This window comes from Scyliorhinus torazame, chromosome 16 (assembly GCF_047496885.1).
Source record: "Scyliorhinus torazame isolate Kashiwa2021f chromosome 16, sScyTor2.1, whole genome shotgun sequence".
NCBI lineage: Eukaryota > Metazoa > Chordata > Chondrichthyes > Carcharhiniformes > Scyliorhinidae > Scyliorhinus > Scyliorhinus torazame.
In genome coordinates, this window is record NC_092722.1 from 107,077,461 (window position 1) to 107,097,149 (window position 19,689).

At 46.4% G+C, this 19,689-nt stretch overlaps 1 protein-coding gene and 1 long non-coding RNA gene across 4 annotated transcripts in view; one reads left to right on the forward strand and one right to left on the reverse strand.

Moving 5' to 3' along the window:
* Positions 1-4,320, reverse strand: part of LOC140392400 (uncharacterized) — a 167,348-nt gene extending 163,028 nt beyond the window's left edge. The window contains exon 1 of one of the 2 annotated variants that reach the window (XR_011935332.1): positions 4,204-4,320. This is a non-coding gene — a long non-coding RNA (uncharacterized lncRNA). Of the gene's footprint in view, positions 1-3,091; positions 3,136-4,203 lie in introns of those variants that run through there. The other variant, XR_011935333.1, reaches the window with a different exon arrangement.
* Positions 1-19,689, forward strand: part of jmjd1cb (jumonji domain containing 1Cb) — a 592,917-nt gene that overhangs the window by 167,601 nt on the left and 405,627 nt on the right. The window lies entirely within an intron of this gene.

Genomic DNA, 19,689 nt, shown 5'->3' on the forward strand with positions numbered 1-19,689 from the left:
CCAATCTTCATTTCGAAGGCCTGTTTCCAGAAACTGGATGCAGCCGTTTTGGAGTTTACATGGGTGGGGAAGGTACCTAGGGTGAAGAAGGCCCTGCTACAGAGGCAGAGGCGGAAAGGGGGGTTGGCGTTACTAAATCTGTTGCACTTACCATTGGGTAACGAATATGGAGGAGGTGAGGAGGTAGTGGGAAGGAGAGGGGTTAGAATGGAGGAAGAGTTCTGTAGGTGGTCTGACCTGATGGCGATGGCGGGGCTACCGATGGCATTGAGGAGGTACACGGTGAGCCCAGTAGTGTACAGCCCATGATTAGGGTGTGGAACTGGTTGAGTGAGGAGACTCTTTAGGATGAAAGAAATGTCGGTGCTAACACCGTTGCATGGGTTTAAACTGGGGGAGACAGATGGCATGTATAAGAGGTGGGGATGGGTGAGGCTGGTGAGGGCGAGGAATTTATATCTGGGGGAGAGGTTTGCAAGTCTGGAAGAGCTGCGGGAGAGGGTGAAGCTGCCGAAGGGTAGCAAGTTCAGGTATGTGCAAGTAAGGAACTTTGCGTGGAAGAGATGGAGGAGATTTCCCAAGCTGCTGGAGTATGCCCTATTGGAACGTTTGCTGCTCCCGCATGTGGAAGGTAAGAGTAGGATTGGGGATGTATACAGGTGGGGGAGGAGGGCAGAGTGCAGGTGGTCAGGATTAAAGAGAAATGGGAGGAGGAGCTGGGGGGGGGGGGGGGTGGTAGATAGGATGTGGAGTGAGACGATGTGTAGGGTGAATTCATCTTGTGTGCAAGGATGAGTTTCGTTCAGTTCAAGGTGGTGCATATGACTCGGGCGAGGATCTGTGTGTCCTTCCAGGAGGTGGCAGACAAGTATGAGAAGTGTGGGCGAGGACCAGCAAATAAGTACATATGTTCTGGGCTTCTGAGAATTTGGAGAGATACTGGGTGGGGGTGTCCAGCATGTTATCGAAGATTGTGGTGGTAGAAGCTGGGCTGGACCCTATCGTGCCAATTTTAGGGGTATCGGAAATGCTGGAGCTGATTGTCATGTGAGGGCACCTTTAACACATGGATGTTTAAGCACTGTACCTTTAAGAAAACAGTGGTGTCATAGAGTGGGTGGAGCTCAGCTCAGGTCAGCCATTTTGCAGTTTAGTTTTTAGTTTCAGTTTTGAGAAAAGAACCTGGCTGGTTTTGCTGCGAGCAGCTAAAAAAAGAACCTGGCTGGTTTTGCTGAGAGCAGTTCAAAAGTACCTGTTTTGCTGTCAGCTGATTAACAAGTAGAAAGCCAGGTTTAAGAAAACAGTTTGTGTGTGTCTGTGTGTGTCCAGAGAGCAGCAGGAAGAAAGCAAGGTGCTGGAGCTGAAGTCACCCAAGCTAATATATCTCAGCCATTCTACAGAAAATATATGTATCCTTTAACCTGATGTGATACTGTTTAAAGGTGTTAAGTCTCTTGGAAGTTTGAAGGAACATTTTAAGGAATTAATTTACTGTTGCAATATTTTCTGAGTTATCTTTGAAGTAAGGGGTATTAAGAGATCCAATGTTTATTTAAGATGTTAAATTGAGTTCATGGAATAGACAGTGGTTTGTGTTTAAAAACCCACCTGCCCATAATTGTAATCCCACACCTAGGGAACAAGCCGTGAGCTCGGAAAAGCAACAAATACATTAAAGGGTGAGGTTGGTTGAACTCCATGATATATTTTGGGGTTCTGAAAATGCCTCGCTCATAACATGATGGAGGGGAGGAAGGCTGATGTTGTGGCCTTCGCCTCTCTTGTTGCCCGCCGAAGGAATGGCGGTTGACAACGCCATGGTGGCGGCCTGGCTGGGGGACCTGTACGATTTTCTCCGGCTTGAAAAGATCAAATTTGAATTGAGGGGATCAGTGGAGGGCATTGAGACACGGTGGAGACTGTTGATGACCATTGTCGTGTTGGGTGTTCCGATACACAAACGAACCAATACGGTCGTAGATGGTACAACTCTGTTTTATTATTCTGTACAATAATAACTATTAACTTCTGGCAATGATTCGTACTTCACCAGCTTTCTGTGGACCCAGCCCTAGCACTATCTTAGTGAGGCACTCAGCACATGGTGTATGTCTGAGTGGCACGCTGTGAGCTCTGTGCTCTGAGCTATCTCCTGATAGAATGAGCGGGAACTGTGGTGTTCTCCGTTTTATAGTGCGTGTGCTCTCACTGGTGATTGGCTGCGATGTTGTGTGTGTGTGATTGCACCATGATATGTTAATATGGATATCATGACAACCATGTTTGAGGAATTATTTGTCTGGGGGAGGGAGAGAGGGTGGGAGGGGTGAAAAGGGGTAAAGACCTCCACAAACTGGACTGAGAGGTGTGGAGAATGTTTTTTGGTCTATTTATGTTTTTGTACCTTTGAATATGTCTGGAATAAAATACACAAAAAAAAGAAGGAAATCATGAGAGTACAGAGTCTTTTCTTTAAAAAAAAAATTTTAGTGTACCCAATTCATTTTTTCCTATTAAGGGGCAGTTTAGCATGGCCAACCTAACCTGCACATCTTTTGGGCTGTGGGGGCGAAACCCACGCAAACATGGGGAGAATGTACAAACTCCACACGGACAGCAGACAGATGGGCTGAAAGGCCTTTTCTGTGCTGTCGACCTCTTTGACCTCTATGAAGTCCCTTGAGTGGCAGACACTTATTGTAGATACAGTTGCTGAGAATCGCATGGACATCCTCCAGCTCCCACATGCTGCAGCACATCATCTTCCCTGCCATCTTCAGTTTGTTTTTATTTAACTAATTAGGTTTTAAATTTAGAATATCACTGTGATTATCCTCAGTTACACTATGGAGTTTAACTGGCTCATCCATATGTTTAATATATTTATTTCCCAGTACCAATTTAAACTACTGCCCAAGTTTGGGGGGGTGGTAGGGGTGGAGAAAGAATTGTAACGCACTGCTCATTGAATTAACACTTCTGGGCTTCAGCTCTCGATTCTCACTGTCTCTGGCCCTTTCCTGGACCGCCCTTTTTTGCAAAAGGCCATAGCAGCACCTCTTCCCTCACTGCATTAAATTCCTTGACTTACCAAAGTTGTGGGTCTGAACACTCAGTATTGCTGCACTCCGTCTCCAGCTGGCACCTTGGTGTGACTTAGGTCATTCAATCTCCTGTATTTAAACTAGCTCAGATTCCGGAATGATGTGTCAGCCACTGCTGGCTGAGGAACCAGTTCCAACTAGTTACTTAATTTACTGCCCTGAAGGTATCTCTAGACGGGGAGCTTGTTTACCACTGGCTAAGGATGAAAGAAGCTTCAATTTACAGGTCACGGTTAAGTTAAATGTATTATGACACCTTGGGTGAGTGCGTGGTCAATTCCAGCCCCACAGACCTCAGAGTCCCAACATAAGTGAATAATTTGTGTATTTTCCTGAGATCTTTGGCCCTTGACTGCTCCCAATGAGTTACAGGCACCAGATTTGTAAGCAAAACATTTTTAAAAAACTGTTTATTTATAACAAGGAAAAAGATGAACATATAATGGTAAGAATGGAACAATGGCTTGCTAATCTAACTATCCCCCAAACGCGTCCCACCCTCCACCCAGACACACACAAGACAGACTTTATGGTGGGGGTAGGGAAAGGATTGAAAATAAGAAGGTGGGAGATGATTCTTTGCTGCCAAGGTAGCGATCTTCTCGTGGCGGGCTTCAACAGGAACCTGCAGGCTGTAGCATTCTCTCTGGAAAGTCACTTTCACTTGCAAAATTGGGGTCTGCAGAGACCCCCCCCCCCACCCTCCATTTCCCCCGAGGTCGGCTCAGTCCTGACAGGCCTCCACCAGATTGACTCCAAGTCTCACTGAGACAATGTTAGAATTCTCCACCTGAGAATTTAAACAAAAGTTGTCTGACGGCTCCAGACAACAACTGTCTGCCGTTTTCCCAGATCAATATTACTTCCAGTGGAACTTCCCCAAATTAAACTGACCGCAGAGAGGAAATGGACTTTACCCTGAACTCGCAGGAAGAGCCCAATGAGTGAGAGAGAATTTGGAGCACTGCCATTGCAGTTTTTAATCAGAGTAGAAATGTCTACTTGCCCACAGCTCCTCATGTGGGTCACTTTCACAGTCCAGCTGGAAGCATTTAAATCGGCACGCAATTTACAAACCGAATTTTACACTTTCACTGACCTGGCCGAGGCATTTAAGGCAGAAATTACTTTTCCAGGCTGGCTGGAAGCATTCCAATTGCCAGGCTGAAAGCTGATAGAGAGAGAGAGAGTCTTGCTGTATGCTGCATTCCAGAACTGAGAGACAAAATGGAGCTGGCCTGGGTTTTCCAGAATTTCCTGAAAGGCTCCACCAATCCTAATCAGAACAGAAGATATTCCAGAATCTGAGGCACTGTTTGGCTGATTGCCTAGTTCATCAAAATAACATCATGGGCTATGCCACAGAGCAGCAAGGGAGAGGCCTGGGCCAATACATTAGACCTAGGGGTGTTTTCAGTTGGACCAAAGTCTGCAGTTTAAAACAAAATCTACAATGTTGTACAGAAATTAAAAAAAACACAGAACAGACAATGATTTAAGAAGTTTCTTACAAATGCTAAATGTAAACGTGACCAGATTTTAGAAAGCAATCAACCCGTAAAACTTGCTATCTTATCTATCTGTGCAACTATCTATATGTAACCTGGTAATAGCAAAATAGGGGGCTCCAAGATCAGGAACAAAGTTTGATATCATGAATTATATCTCTTGTTGCTGACAGCAGCACCGACTAATTGGAGAAATCATACTTCGTGTATTGATGAGTTTGTTTTTGGAATACTGGGAATGTATGCTGAAGCAAAGTTGAGTGATCGTGATGATTAAATTCTATTTCACTGAATTTGGAGTAGTGTTAGTTTTCACTGCAAGGTAACATGGATATTAAATTATGATTCAACTTTCTATGCGCCGTTCATTTTTTTTTTTACATTAATTCCCAGTTTAGCATTTAACAGTTGGCAAGCAAATTCAGGCTGGAATTACTTGACGAACACGACCCTGTATCAGAAGGTTAACCGGTGATAAATTCTCAATACAAGCATTGCTGGAGGTCAAGACTACAGGGTTATGGGTGGAGTGTTCCGGTGGTGGCAATGTGCTCAGTGGTCGCACAAAAGGTGGCTCTTCCTTGGGAACTTCAATTTCGGCCCTTTTAGCCTATAAATTAGATACCAAAGTAACAAAAAAAAAAAACACCCTCACCCTGAACTAACAACCATCTGAGGAAATGTCTTTAAACCGGCCATGGAGTCAGAAAAATAGCAAGAGTAAAAGTCGGGAGAGGACAATCCAGACCTCAGCGAATAGACACGAGTAACAGAGCATGGCGGGCTGAGTGGGATTGCCAATGCAAACACCAATCCACCCACCAACGGACCAGTGGATGAAGCATCTTCCATTGAGGAGAACCTCTTTCGGCCCCGAGGTTGGCCATAGAAATCGCCACCTTCAAAGGAGCGCTAGAAAGAACGGAGTGGAGACTGGAGACCCAAGAGGCGACAGAGCGCGACTTGGAGAAAGCGGCCACCGACCAAGGCAATTGGATTGCCTCGCTCAAGGCAAACGTGCCAAGGTTGGTGACAACCCAGAGAGCACTCAAGGGGATGGTGGAAGATCAGGAGAACAGATCCCGCTGCCAGAACCTAAGAATTGTCGGACTACCTGAGGGCACTGAGGGCAGAAACCCGACTGAGTACGTTGCGCCTTTACTTGGAAAGCTGGTTGGAGGGGAAGGCTTTGCCGAACCCCCAGAGGTAGTCATGGACCACGGTTTGCTCTGGTAAAGGTCCAAACCAGGATACCCATTATCCCCGCTGCTATTCGTCCTGACATTTGAACTGCTGGCTATCGCTGTCAGATCAGCAAAGGGGTGGAGAGGCATCCTGAGGGGATTTTGTTTTCCAACATGATTTTATTGTTTTGCTGAGTCTTTTATAAAAATTTTTTAAAAAAAAATCAAATCCTGAGTCATAAATCTGAGTCAAAAATTTCAGGGATGGTGGAGTATTGGAAATTTTACTGGATGAGTAACCCTCAGGCCCCAGCTATTGCTTGGGAACACCAGTTCAAATCCCACCACAATAGCTGGTGGAATTTAAATTTAATTATTGTAAGAAAGAGCTGGAATTGAAAACTAGTCTCTAATGGTGACCGTGACAACGATGATCAATTGTTGTAAAAATCCATCTTGAACAGAACAGAGAGAGAACAGAGAACAGTACAGCACAGAACAGGCCCTTCGGCCCTCGATGTTGTGCCGAGCATTGTCCGAAACCAAGATCAAGCTATTCCACTCTCTGTCATTCTGGAGTGCTCCATGTGCCTATCCAATAACTGCTTGAAAGTTCCTAAAGTGTCCGACTCCACTATCACAGCAGGCAGTCCATTCCACACCCTAACCACTCTCGGAGTAAAGAACCCACCTCGGACATCCCTCCTATATCTCCCACCCTGAATCTTATAGTTATCTTGTAGCAGCTACAGCCACCCAAGGAAATAGTCTCTGAACGTCCACTCTATCTATCCCCCTCATTATCTTATAAACCTCTATTAAGTTGTAGCCACGTAAATTGTCTGATTCCCGATTAGAATGGTCAAACCCCGATTTAAAATGGCGAACGGAAGAGGCTGATGGGAAAATCAGCCAACAGGACTCAAACGGACAGCTGCAGGTAAAACAGTGTATTCGCCTCTGGGGAAGTCAGCCCAGACCGATACCTGCAGCCATCAACATCACAACAACCCAGCCATCTGCATTTTAATCAGCCATCCCCGGGAACAATTGCTACAAATTAGCAATTGAAAGCCGACCCAGACCTTTCGGCGCCAGCAGGGGCTAACACAAAGAAAGGTAAACGACCACCCCCCAATCAAGGAATCGCCCCATTATTGGAGCATATCGAACCAAGTGATTGGGACCAAGTCCAATCACTTGGAACCAAGTACGAGGTCCGCCCCGAGAGGCGGGAAGTCCCTGGGGACTATAAGAATAGGGGCCAAGTTCATAGAACATAGAACAATACAGCGCAGTACAGGCCCTTCGGCCCACGATGTTGCACCGAAACAAAAGCCATCTAACCTACACTATGCCATTATCATCCATATGTTTATCCAATAAACTTTTAAATGCCCTCAATGTTGGCGAGTTCACTACTGTAGCAGGTAGGGCATTCCACGGCCTCACTACTCTTTGCGTAAAGAACCTACCTCTGACCTCTGTCCTATATCTATTACCCCTCAGTTTAAAGTTATGTCCCCTCGTGCCAGCCATATCCATCCGCGGGAGAAGGCTCTCACTGTCCACCCTATCCAACCCCCTGATCATTTTGTATGCCTCTATTAAGTCTCCTCTTAACCTCCTTCTCTCCAACGAAAACAACCTCAAGTCCATCAGCCTTTCCTCATAAGATTTTCCCTCCATACCAGGCAACATCCTGGTAAATCTCCTCTGCACCCGCTCCAAAGCCTCCACCTCCTTCCTATAATGCGGTGACCAGAACTGTACGCAATACTCCAAATGCGGCCGTACCAGAGTTCTGTACAGCTGCAACATGACCTCCCGACTCCGGAACTCAATCCCTCTACCCTTCAACTCGACCCTTCTCTTCCTGCTCGCAACCTTCGAGACCCTTTTACAAGAAACTGTAAGTCTTACTCCAGCGATCGCGACCAGAGAGGCGCTCCTGACTATCGACTTGTACCAGCTTTTGAATCCCGCAGGCTCAGAACCAATTCGAAAGACCATTCGTTTCCCTGACCTGGTGGGTCATTTCCAAAGTTAAGTATTGGCCTTTTGTGGTAGGTAGTAGTCTAGAAGTAGGATTATTGTATAAGTATTAATTGCTGTATATAATAAATGAGCGTTGATTTAACTCTTACTAAGCGGTGTGTTGCATTATTAATCATTACTTGGACTTGAACCACGTGGCGGTATCAGAAAGATACCTGGAGACTCATGAGCAAAGGTGACAGAATAAGAATAAAGTAAACTAAGGCTAAAACGAGCAACAAAGTCTTCTCTCATCCTCCTCCGCTCCAAAGAGAAAAGCCCTAGCTCCCTCAACCTTTCCTCATAAGACCTATCCTGCAAACCAGGCAGCATCCTGGTAAATCTCCTTTGCACCCTTTCCAATGCTTCCACATCCTTCCTATAATGAGGTGACCAGAACTGCACACAATACTCCAAATGTGGTCTCACCAGGGTCATGTATAGTTGCAGCATAACCCCGCGGCTCTTAAACTCAAATCCCCTGTTAATAAACACTAACACACTATAAGCCTTCTTCATGGCTCTATCCACTTGAGTGGCAAACTTCAGAGATCTGTGGACATGAACCCCAAGATCTCTCTGTTCCTCCACATTCCTTCGAACCCTGCCGTTGACCCTGTAACTCTCTATTAAAATCTATTGATGTCTGTCGCTTGTTTAAGACGTTATGGAGCAGTTGACGTTTGGTCATGCAGTATTTACCCTGTGCTAAAGCAGCCAAATTAATTTCAAATTAGAATGTCAGCTGATTTGGGGCGAACTATGTATTCCATCAGGTTAGACAAGACTTACATAACCTAGGTTGGCATTTGACTATTTTCAGGCAAGATATTCGGTTGAGGTCCCATTTTATCAGCATCACTGACAGTAAAATGTCAACAATCTGGATTGTGAATATTGCTTAAGAAAATAAACATTCTGGTGATGCTTTTCATCTTGGACTCATCAGGATAGCGTAAGAATGCCAAATTTCAAAGTGAGCAACAATTTATACTGCATGAGAAAAGGGACGCTTATTGGTTGGCAAGCCAGCCAATTGGTCAAGAGGTTGCCTTGGGAAATGGGCCAGGGAACCACCGTTCCACACACAAATTTGAGATCCTGACTAATTATCTTACATGCGGCAACCTACATTATCTACCTCTTGGAACTGACTGCAGGCGGTCGTAAGAGTAGGTAGTTCTCCCAATGTTCAGGAAAACAGACATCCCATAAATTCCAGAAACAGGTTAACTCTGAGAACACGCATGAACAGACTCAAAAACAGCTTCTTCCCCACTGTCACCAGACTCTTAAATGACCCTCTTATGGACTGATTTCATTAACACTACACCCTGTATGCATCATCCGATGCCACTGCTTTTATAGTTACATTGTATATGTTATGTTGCCCTATTATGTATTTTCTTTTATTCCCTTTTCTTCTCATGTACTTAATGATCTGTTGAGCTGCTAGCAGAAAAATACTTTTCACTGTACCTCGGTACACGTGACAATAAACAAATCCAATCCAATCCAATCCAACTGGTGGTTTCTCATTTGCTTTATCTGGGAGTAGCGGTGTTTAAATTGGCTGACAACATTCTCCTATTATATGCAGATCTATTTCTGGATGATAGCTGATCTGAGAAATGTGTTCCTCCTGAAGATCAGTTTTGTATTTCGGAGTCATCAAATCAGATTTGCAAACTCTGCTTCCATTTGTGTGGGGTATGATATAGAAACCTTCATCCCAAACTCAAGTAAAACCAGTTTAAGATAATTGCAAGGTTATTTCAGCCCCAAAACACCTAGCTTTGGAGACAAAATAATGTTTGTGAACTTGGAAACTATTTTCTTTAATTGTGTGATCAATATGGGGAAACTGTACAGTGACTGGAGGAAATGAGGGGAATTACAAAAGTAGTGAGGTTATTACTACTCGCTACTTAGCAATGAGATCACGTGGAGTATTGTGCACGGTATTGGCCTCCTTCTTTAAGGAAGGATGTAAATGCATTAGAAGCAATTCAGTGAAGGTTTACTAGACTAATACAAGTCTTATGAGGACAGGTTGGAGATCTTAGGTTTGTGCCCACTAGAGTGAAGAAGAGTAAGAGGCGACTTGATCAAAACTTTTAAGATCCTGAGGGGTACTTTTTTTTTAAAATTTAGAGTGCCCAATTTTTTTTTTTCCAATTAAGGGGCAATTTACCGTGGCCAATCCACCTAACCTGCACATCTTTGGGTTGTGGGGGTGAAACCCATGCAGACATGGGGAGAATGTGGAAACTCCACACGGACAGTGACCCAGGGCCGGGATTCGAACCCAGATCCTCAGCGCCGCAGTCCCAGTGCTATCCACTGCGCCACATGCCACCCTTACTGAGGGTGGATGTGGAAAGATGTTTCCTCTTATCGGAGAATATATAATTAGGGATCACTTGTTAAAAAATGAGGGGTTGCTCATTTAAAACAGGGATGAGGAGAGGGTTGAGAATCTCTGGAACTCTCTTCCTAAAAGGCAGTAGAAGCGGAATTTTTGAATATTTTTATGGAAGGGCTCGAAAGATTCTTGGTTAACAAGGGGTGAAAGGTTATGAGGTGTAGACGGGAATGTGGGGTTGAAGTTACAATCAGATCAGCTATGGTCTTATTGAATGGTGGAGTAGGCTTGAGGAGCCGACTGGCCTAATCCTGCTCCCAACTTGTATGTTTGCATCAATAAGAAAGACACATAAATCACAAAAGTCCTTGAGGGAGGGAAACCTCCTGTCCTTTCCTGATCTGGACTACATGTGACTCCATGATATGGTTGATTTTTAACTGCCCTCTGAAATGGCCGAGCAAGCCACTCAGTTCAAGGGTAAATAGGGATGGCAACAAATGCTGGCCTTGCCAGTGATGCTCTCCTCCCATGAAAGAATAAATACCATGAATTTTCGGTGAAATTGCATCTTAATAATGGCAAAGCTGACAATGTAGACACAATGTTTCAATTTTCTTTTCCATTTCAGCAAGTCTACTTTGCTATTAACGCGTTGTAAAATTTGTAATTGTACAAGAAATTGTAAGTTTCACAATATTTTAATTCTTTTGCTCCCTTGAATAAGTTACATTAAAGGTAAATCAGAATTCCAATTCAGTGTTTTATCCTTCCCCAGTATGTATTGTGCACTGAGCCAACAGGATCTGAAGACTCCTGCCATCGCTGACGAGCTTCTTCAAAAGGCGTTTAAAGCATTACATTAAATAAAAGAAAGACTTTTATTTATAAAGCTCCTTTCACAACCACTGGATGTCTCCGGCTGCTTTATGGCCACTTCTGAAGTCATCACTCTTACAATGTCGTTCCCACAAATAACAACATGATTCTGTGGAATCCGCTAAAGCAGCACACATTGACCAGGCAGGTAGAAAACAAAGATTATATTTATTTATGATATTACACTCACTCCCCAATGGTTCTCCCTGATACTAGAGGTCTGATCTCCCGGTTAAGGGGGAAACCCCGCCTCCTTGTTACCGGAGGAGCTCATATTCAAAGGTGGTCACTTGTAATATAAATGTTGTGATCTGTGAGCTCCTCAAGGGTTATGACAGTTCCATTTTGTGGATTGTGTCAGGGAGCTAAGGTCTCGCACTCTATGACATATATAATAAAAATATGGCTAATTTTTAAAATTTGGACAGTGACTTTTTAACCTGACTGCGACATTCAAACAATAAAAGCTATTTGGTATTAATGAATAAATTGGCACCTCACTTACTCAGAAGAGACCCTAACAACCCCACTGTGAGCCACAGAGACGAGCCTTAAAGGGGACGATACCAAGGTCATCTGCATTTCAAAACCCAAACTGGCAAACTGAGGTTTGCTGGGACAAAGAACCATGCAACCTTCCTTTCAAATTCTTAATGGTTGGGATGTGACAATCTCAGGAACCCAGACAAAGGAATATACACCCTTTCTTAAAGCCAAAGTAGAGAGGTGGGAGTCATGTGACATAACCCAAGTTTGCGAGGACTTCCGGTGGCGGCCATGGAGTGAGTGGTCGCAAATCTGGTGGCTCCCACTCAAGGCGGCATTCTCTGGTCCTTTCCCCCATCCAAAGGATGACATTTTTTAATGGCAAGAGATGAAGGAGTACCTGGAGAAGGTGTTACTCCTCTGGTGTGGCTGGTGCATGGATACACAAGCTAACAATAATAATCTTTATTAGTGTCACAAGTCGGCTTACATTAATGCTACAATGAAGTTACTGTGAAAATCCTCTCGTCGCCACACTCTGGCTCCTGTTCTGGTACATTGAGGGAGAATTCAGAATGTCCAAATCACCTAACAGCACCTCTTTCGGGACTTGTGGGAGGGAGTGGGGCGAGAAGAAAAGAACTGCTCGAACAGGAGAGTCTTCATGGTGCAGATAGTACACATGGCTGCCACTGTTCATCAGTGGTGTAGGGATTGAATGTTTGTGGAAGGGGTAGCAATCAAGCGGGCTGCCTGGTCTTGGATGGCGTCGAGCTTCTTGAGTGTTGTTGGAACTGCACTCATCCAGGCAAGTGGAGAATATTCCATGTTGATGGTGGACAGGCTTTGGGCAGTCAGGAGGCGAGTTGCACACTGCAGGATTCCTAGCCTCTGACCTGTTCTGGGTAGTATTTATATGGCTAGTTCAGTTTCAGATTAATGGTAACCCACTGGATGTTGAGGGTTGGTGGATTCAGCAATGGTAATGCCATTTAATGTCATGGGGTGAGAGTTAGATTCTCTCTTGTTGAAGCTGATCAATGCCTGGCACTTATATGGCATAAATGTTACTTGCCACTTGCCAGCCCAAACCTGGATATTGTCAAGTTCTTGCTGCATTTGGACATGAACTGCTTCAGTTAGCTGAAAACATCCCCTCTTTTGACCTTGTATTGAAAGGAAGGTCATTGATGGAGCAGCTGAAGATCGTTGGGCCTTGGACGGTATCCTAAGGAGCTTGTGCAGTTCCACTGACGGCCATGATGTGAGTGGCCGCACACCGTGTAACTCCTGCTTGAATGCACAGAAAAGAGCTCTTTTTACCCGATATTCGGGGAATTTTGATGAAAAGGTGTAGGTGAAGGGGGGTGGGGGGGGGGGGGGGTGGGGGCTGCTGCAAGGTGAAAGGCCCCAGATGAGCAGTTGATGGCTTTTATTCTGGAGGAATTCTGCCAACAGAGGAAAAGAATGTGGGAGGATCGCTTGAAGGCCATCGAAGGAGCTGTGGGACCCCTAAAGAGTTCGATGGAACGAGTGGAAAAGTGTTTGGAGATGCAGGGTCGCAGATTCGGGAGATTGAAGGAGTGATCTCAGACCACAAGGATCGTGTGGTGGCTCTGGAGTTGGAGCTCCTAGGAGACCTTTGTAAAACGTTGAGGGCAAAGGTGGAGGAGCAGGAGAACACCTGGAGAAGGCAGAACCTGCAAATAGTGGGCCTGTCTGAAGGAGTGGAAGGTGTGAATGCCACGAGGTACATTTCGAAGATGCTGGTGAGGCTGGTGATGGAGGGGTGCTAGATAAGGCCCCTGAAGTGGACCGAGCGCACAAGTCCCTGAGGCAGAAGCCTAGAGCTGGGGAGCCGCCGCGGCCGGTGAATGTCAGACTCCATAAATTTGTGGAGAAAGAGAAGATTTTGCGTTGGGCCAGGCAGAAGTGTACCTGCGACTAGGAGGGGGAATAAGGTCCATATTTATCAGGACATCGGAGCCGAGTTGGCGTTGCGGCGGGTGAGGTTCAACAAGGACAAAGTGTTAAGGAAGGGGTAGATCGCACAGGTTTGCCACTCGGGGTTTGATTCGAAATCGAGGGGAGTGGCGATTTTAATGAGCACAAAAATGGGATTTGTGAGTGCGAAGGAGGTGAGGGATCCGGGTGGGAGATATGTGATTGTGAATGGGGTATTGGAAGTGGCACCGGTGGTGTTGGTAAATGTGTATGCCCCAAATTGGGATGATGTGGGTTTTATGAGGGGGTTGCTGGCAGCAATCCCGGATTTGGCCACGCACCAGTTGATCATATTTTAACTGTGTCCTCGAGCTGATGGTGGATAGGGCGAGCCCCAGGTCGATGGGTAGGGTATGAATAGCAAGGGAGCTTGGAATCTTAAGCAGAGGATGGGTATGTGGATCTATGGCGCTTTCAGAACCCAGGGGGAATAGAATATTCCTTCTTTTCACACATCTGTAAGGTGTATTCGAGGGTTGATTACTTTGTCGTGAGTCGAGAGATTTTGGTTGGGCTGGAGGGCGCAGAGTATACGGGGATAGTTATCTCGGACCATGCGCCCCACTGGCTGGCGATTCGGTTTAGAATGGGACGAGAACAGAGGCTGGGTGAAGGCTTGACTCGAGGATGTTGACGGATGGAGGTTTTTGTGATAAGGTGTGGGTGCCGATTAAGGAGTGTGTGGAGTTGAATCAGAATGGGGAGGTGTCGGTGGCCATTTTTGGGAAGCATTGAAGGCAATGGTCTGGGGGGAAATTATTTAGTTTAAAGCTTGTGCGAATAGGAAAGGAGGGAGGGACATGACCGTCATGTGAGCGAGATAGTGGAGGTGGACAGGGAATATTCGAGGGTACCCGCCGTGGAGGGATTGGCGAGGAGGAAAAGGTTGCAGGGGCAGTTTGACAGGCTAACAACGGGGATGGCGGTAGGGCAATTGCATAGGGCAAGAGGGGTGCCCCATCCAGGGAAATGTTGAAGATCCGGGCTGGGGATGTGGTGTCGGAGTCAGGGAAGATAAACGAGGCATTTAGGGAGTACTACCAGGAATTTTACGAGGCAGACCCGGGGGAAGAGGAGGGGGACATGGGGCGGTTTCTGGACCAGCTGGAATTTCCCCAGGTGGAGAAAGCAAAGAGGCAGCCGTTGGAGGAGCCCCTGGGGCTGAGGTAGGTGTTGGATCGTGTCAGTGGTATAAAGTTGGGGAAGGCCCCAGGGCCAGATGGGTACCCGGCGGAGTTTTATGAGAAATTTGCGACGCACCTGACATCACATCTGTTGGGGGCGTTTAATGAAGCGCTGGCAAGGGGGAGTTGCCAGAGATGATGACACTGGCAGTAATCCCGAAAAAGGGGAAGGACCGGTGGATTATGGGTCGCATAGGCCCATATCACTATTTTTAAAAATAAATTTAGTGTACCCAATTCATTTTTCCAATTAAGGGGCAATTTAGCATGGTCAATCCACCTAACCTGCATATCTTTGGGTTGTGGGGGCGAAACCCACGCAAACACGGGGAGAATGTGCAAACTCCACACAGTCAGTGACCCAGAGCCGGGATCGAACCTGGGACCTTGGCGCCGTGAGGCAGCAGTCTATCAATTGCGCCAGCTTGCTGCCCTGGCCCATATCACTATTGAACACTGATGTGAAAGTATTGACTAAGTTGTTGGTGGGGACCTTGGAGGATTGTGTCCTGGGGGTCTTTGCAGAAGATAAAACAGGCTTCATGAAGTTAGGTAGCTCGTGAGCTGTTGAATGTAGTGATGAATCCATCGGGGACTCTGATACCGGAGGTGGTGGTGTCCATGGACGCGGAGACGGCATTTGATTGGGTGGAGTGGCGGTACTTGTTGGAGGTTTTGGGAAAGTTTGGGTTTGGCCGAGATTTGTGGCATGTGTGAGGTTGCTGTATGTGGCACCCAAGGGCGAGTGTGAGGACAAATAATATGTGTTCACGAAGCTTTGACTTGCACAGCGGTACGAGGCAGGGGGCACTGCTGTTGCTGTTTGCGCTGGCCATGGAGCAATTCACGATGGCTCTTAGGGGGTCGGCGGAGTGACGGTGGATTATGAGGGGACAGAGGGAGCATTGGGTGTCGCTCGATGCCGATGACCTCTTGCTGTATGTTTTGCATCCGCTGGAGTGTATGAGAAGGATTATGGGCCTGCTGGGGAGGTTTGGAGGATTTGCGGGGTACAAACTGAATGTAGGGAAAAGGGATGTTTTCCCAGTGAATGAGCTGGGACATCGGGCTAATTTTGGGGGGGATGCCATTTACGGTAGTGAGGGATAGGTTTTGGTATTTGGGGTTTCAGGTAGCGAGGGAATGGACGGGGCTCCGTAAGTGGAACTTAACGAAGCTGGTGGAGGAAACCAGAGAGGATCTTAATAGGTGGGATACACTGCAGTTGACGTTGGTGGGGAGGGCCCAAGTGGTGAAAATTAATATTCTGCCGAGGTTCTTGTTTATTTTTCATACTCTCCCAATCTTTATGCCAAAGGCCTTTTTTCAGAAACTGGACGCGATCATTCTCTGACTTTGTATGGGCGGGGAAGATGCCGAGGATCGGGAGGAACGTGCTACAGAGGCAGAGACAGCAGGAGGGGGTTGGCGTTTCCGAACTTAATTATTATTGGGCGGCGAATGTGGACAAGGTACAGCAGTGTTGGGAAGGAGAAGGGGTAGAGTGGGTTAGGATGGAGGAGGAATCTTTCAAGGGGTCCAGTTTGATGGCTATGGTGGCGGCAGCGTAGCAGTGGCTCCGAGTAGGTATTCAGGGAGCCCGGTGGTGCAGTCCACAGTGAAGGTATGGAATCAGTTGAGGAGGCATTGTAGGGTGGAAGGGATGTCTGTGTTATCCCCCTTGTGTGAGAAACATGGGTTTGAGCCAGGGTGGATCTTATATACAGGAGGTGGAGGGAAGTGGTGCTGGGCAAGGTGATGGATCTGTATTTGGAGGAAGGTTCGCAAGTCTGGAGCAGTTAAGGGAGAGGGTAGAGCTGCTGAGAGGGAGTGAGTTCAGGTATCCCCAGGTTAGGGACTTTGTTCGAAAGGTCTGGAGGTTGTTCCCTCGGTTGTCGGGATGCACCCTGCTTGAGCGACTGCTGTTTCTGGATGTGGAAGGGCAGGGAAGAATCGAGGATGCATACAAGTGGCTGGAAGAGCAGGGAGGTGAGCGGGTGGTGAAGATCAAGGAGAAATGGGAAGTAGAGTTGGGAGGGGGAGATCAATTGGGGAGTATGGGGTGAGGCACTGCGTAGGTAAACAGGACCTCCTCCTGTACAAGGATGAGCCTGATAGAGTTTAAAATGGTGCACAAGACTCGGGCGAGAATGAATGGGTTCTTTCAGGGGGTAGCAGATGAGTGTGGGAGTTGTGGGCGGGGGCCAGCGACTCGCGCACATGTTTTGGGGTTGCGAAAAATTGGCAAGATTCTGGGCAGGAGTATTCGTGGTCTTAACCAGGATAGTCGAGGCGGAGGCGCACCCGATATTTTGGGTTTCAGAGAAGCTGGAGCTCATGGAGAGGAGGAAGGCCGATGTCGTGGCCTTCGCCTCTCTGATTTCACGGCGGCAAATTTTATTGGAGTGGCTTAGTTGGTTGACCGGACCGACTTCCTGCGTTTAGAGAAGATAAAGTATGAGTTAAGAGGCTCTGCAGGGGGGGGTTGAGAAAAGGTGGGGGATGTTTGTGACCGTGTTTGAGGAGCTGTTCGTCGCAGGGGGGGGAGAGGGAGGGGGGTGAAAAAGGTTTTAAAAAATTGTACAGACTGGACAGTTAATTGCTGGGAAGTATGTTTCCTGTGGTGTTTAGCTGCTGTAATCTGTTTTGATACATGTTTGTAGTAATATACAGTTTAAAAAAAAAAAGAAGGAACTAATGCAGTGATGTCCTGGAACTGAGATGATTGACCTCCAACTACCACAACCATCTTTCTTTGTGCCAGGTATGATTCCAACCAGCGGTGGGTTTTCTTCTGATTACCATTGACTCCAGTTTAGTTGGGCTTCCTTGATGCCATACTCGGTCAAATGCTGCATTGATGTCAAGGGCGGTCACTCTCCCCTCACCTCTGAAGTTCTGTTCTTTTGTCCATGTTTGAACAAAGGCTGTCATGAGGTCAGGAACTGAGTGACCCTGGCGGAACCCAAACCGAGTGTCAGTGAGCAGGTTAGCACTGTAGATGACCCTATCCATCATTTTCTGATGATCAATCATCGATCGGGCAATAATAGGCCAGGTTGGATTTGTCATGCTTCTTGTGTACACGACATACCTAGCCAATTTTCTACTTTGCTGGGTACATGCCAGTGCTGTAGCTGTACTTGAACAGCTTAGCTAGGGGCCCTGCAAGTTCTGGAACACACGTCTGATGGGCAATTGCTGTAAAATTGTCAGGGCCCTTCGTCTTTTCAAACTGAAATGGCTAAAGATTGGCATCTGTGATGCTGAGGACCTCTGGAGGATTCTGAGATGGATCATCCACTCGGCACTTCTGGCTGAAGTTTGTTGCATGCTTCAGCCTGCACGGTAGCACAGTGGTTAGCACTGTTGCTTCACAGTGCCAGGGTCCCGGGTTTGATTCCCGGCTTGGGTCACTGTCTGTGCGGAGTCTGCAGGTTCTCCCTGTTTCTGCGTGGGTTTCCTCTGGGTGCTCCGGTTTCCTCCCACAAGTCCCGCAAGACATGCTGTCAGGTGATTTGGGCATTCTGAATTCTCCCTCTGTGTACCCGAACTGGCGCCAGAATGTGACGACTAGGGGCTTTTCACAGTAAGTTCATTGCAGTGTTAACGTAAGCCTACTTGTGATAATACAATTTATTATTATTATCTTGTTAACAGGTGTGTTGGGCTCCTCCATCATTGAGGACGGAGATATTTGTGGGGCCTCCTCCTTCAGTGAGTTGGTTAATTGTCCACCATCATTCACAGCTGGATGTGGCAGGACTGCAGAACTTAGATCTGATCTGTTGGTTGTGGATTCTTGTGGGTTTGCATAGTTCTGTCCATTACTTGCTGCTTACGCTGTTTGGCACACAAATAGTCCTGTGCTGTAGCTTTACCAGGTTGACACTGCATTTTTAGGTATGCATGGTGTTGATCCTGGGATGTTATAAAGCAAAATATGACAGCAGACTGAATGAGATTTTAGATCAGATAACCAAAAGCCCGGTTCACGAGGTAGATTTTCCAGACCATCATAAAGGAAGGAAGTGAGGTGAAGATGCGCAGAGGTGTGTGTAGGTTGGATTTTCCAGAACTTTAGGCTTGGACAACTGAAGCCAAGGCCACCAGTACAATTCAATTTTGGAATTTTCAAGAGACAAGAAATTGAGGAGTGCAATTATCTTGGAGGATTGTGGCCTTGCAAGAGATTAAAAAGATAGGTGGGGCAAGGCCATGGAGGGATTTGAAAATTAGGATGAACATTTTAAAATCAATATGTTGCTTGACCATGAGTCAAGGCTAAGACAGCAAATACAGGTGGCATGGAGAAATGCAACTTGGTATGAGTTAAGGGATGGTCAGCAGTGTTTTGGTTGACCTCGAGTTTGCGTAGGATCGAATGTGGGAGACCAGCCAGGAGTATGCTGGAATAGTTAAGTCTCACGGTCACAAAGGCATGAATGAGGGATTTAGCAACATATGATCTGAGACATAGTCGAAGTCAATTTTACAAAACTAAATCTTCGTGATGACAGGAATATATGGCTGTATGTTCATTTCCAGATCAGCTGTCACACAAAGGTTGGGAATAGACTTATGCCAGCGGAAGAGATGGAGTTACTAGCTAAACAATGTGGTTTGGTGGGTCTATAAAGAATGGCTTCAGTCTTCCTAATATTTAATTGGAGACAATTTCTTGTCGCCCTGATTGGGTGTCAGATAAGCAGTCTGATAATTTAGCAAAATGGAGAGATTGCGTTGAAGTAGAGCTGGGTGTCATCAGTGTTCTTGCGAAAAATAATGCTCTGTCTTCAGATGATGTCTCCAAGGGATGGCCTGTAAAAGAGAAACAGGATGGCACCAAAGATGAATTCTTGGTGGACTCCAGGAAGGGAAACCATTGCAATTAATGTTCTGGCTGTGATTTTATGGGTAAAAATGCAACCAGCTGGA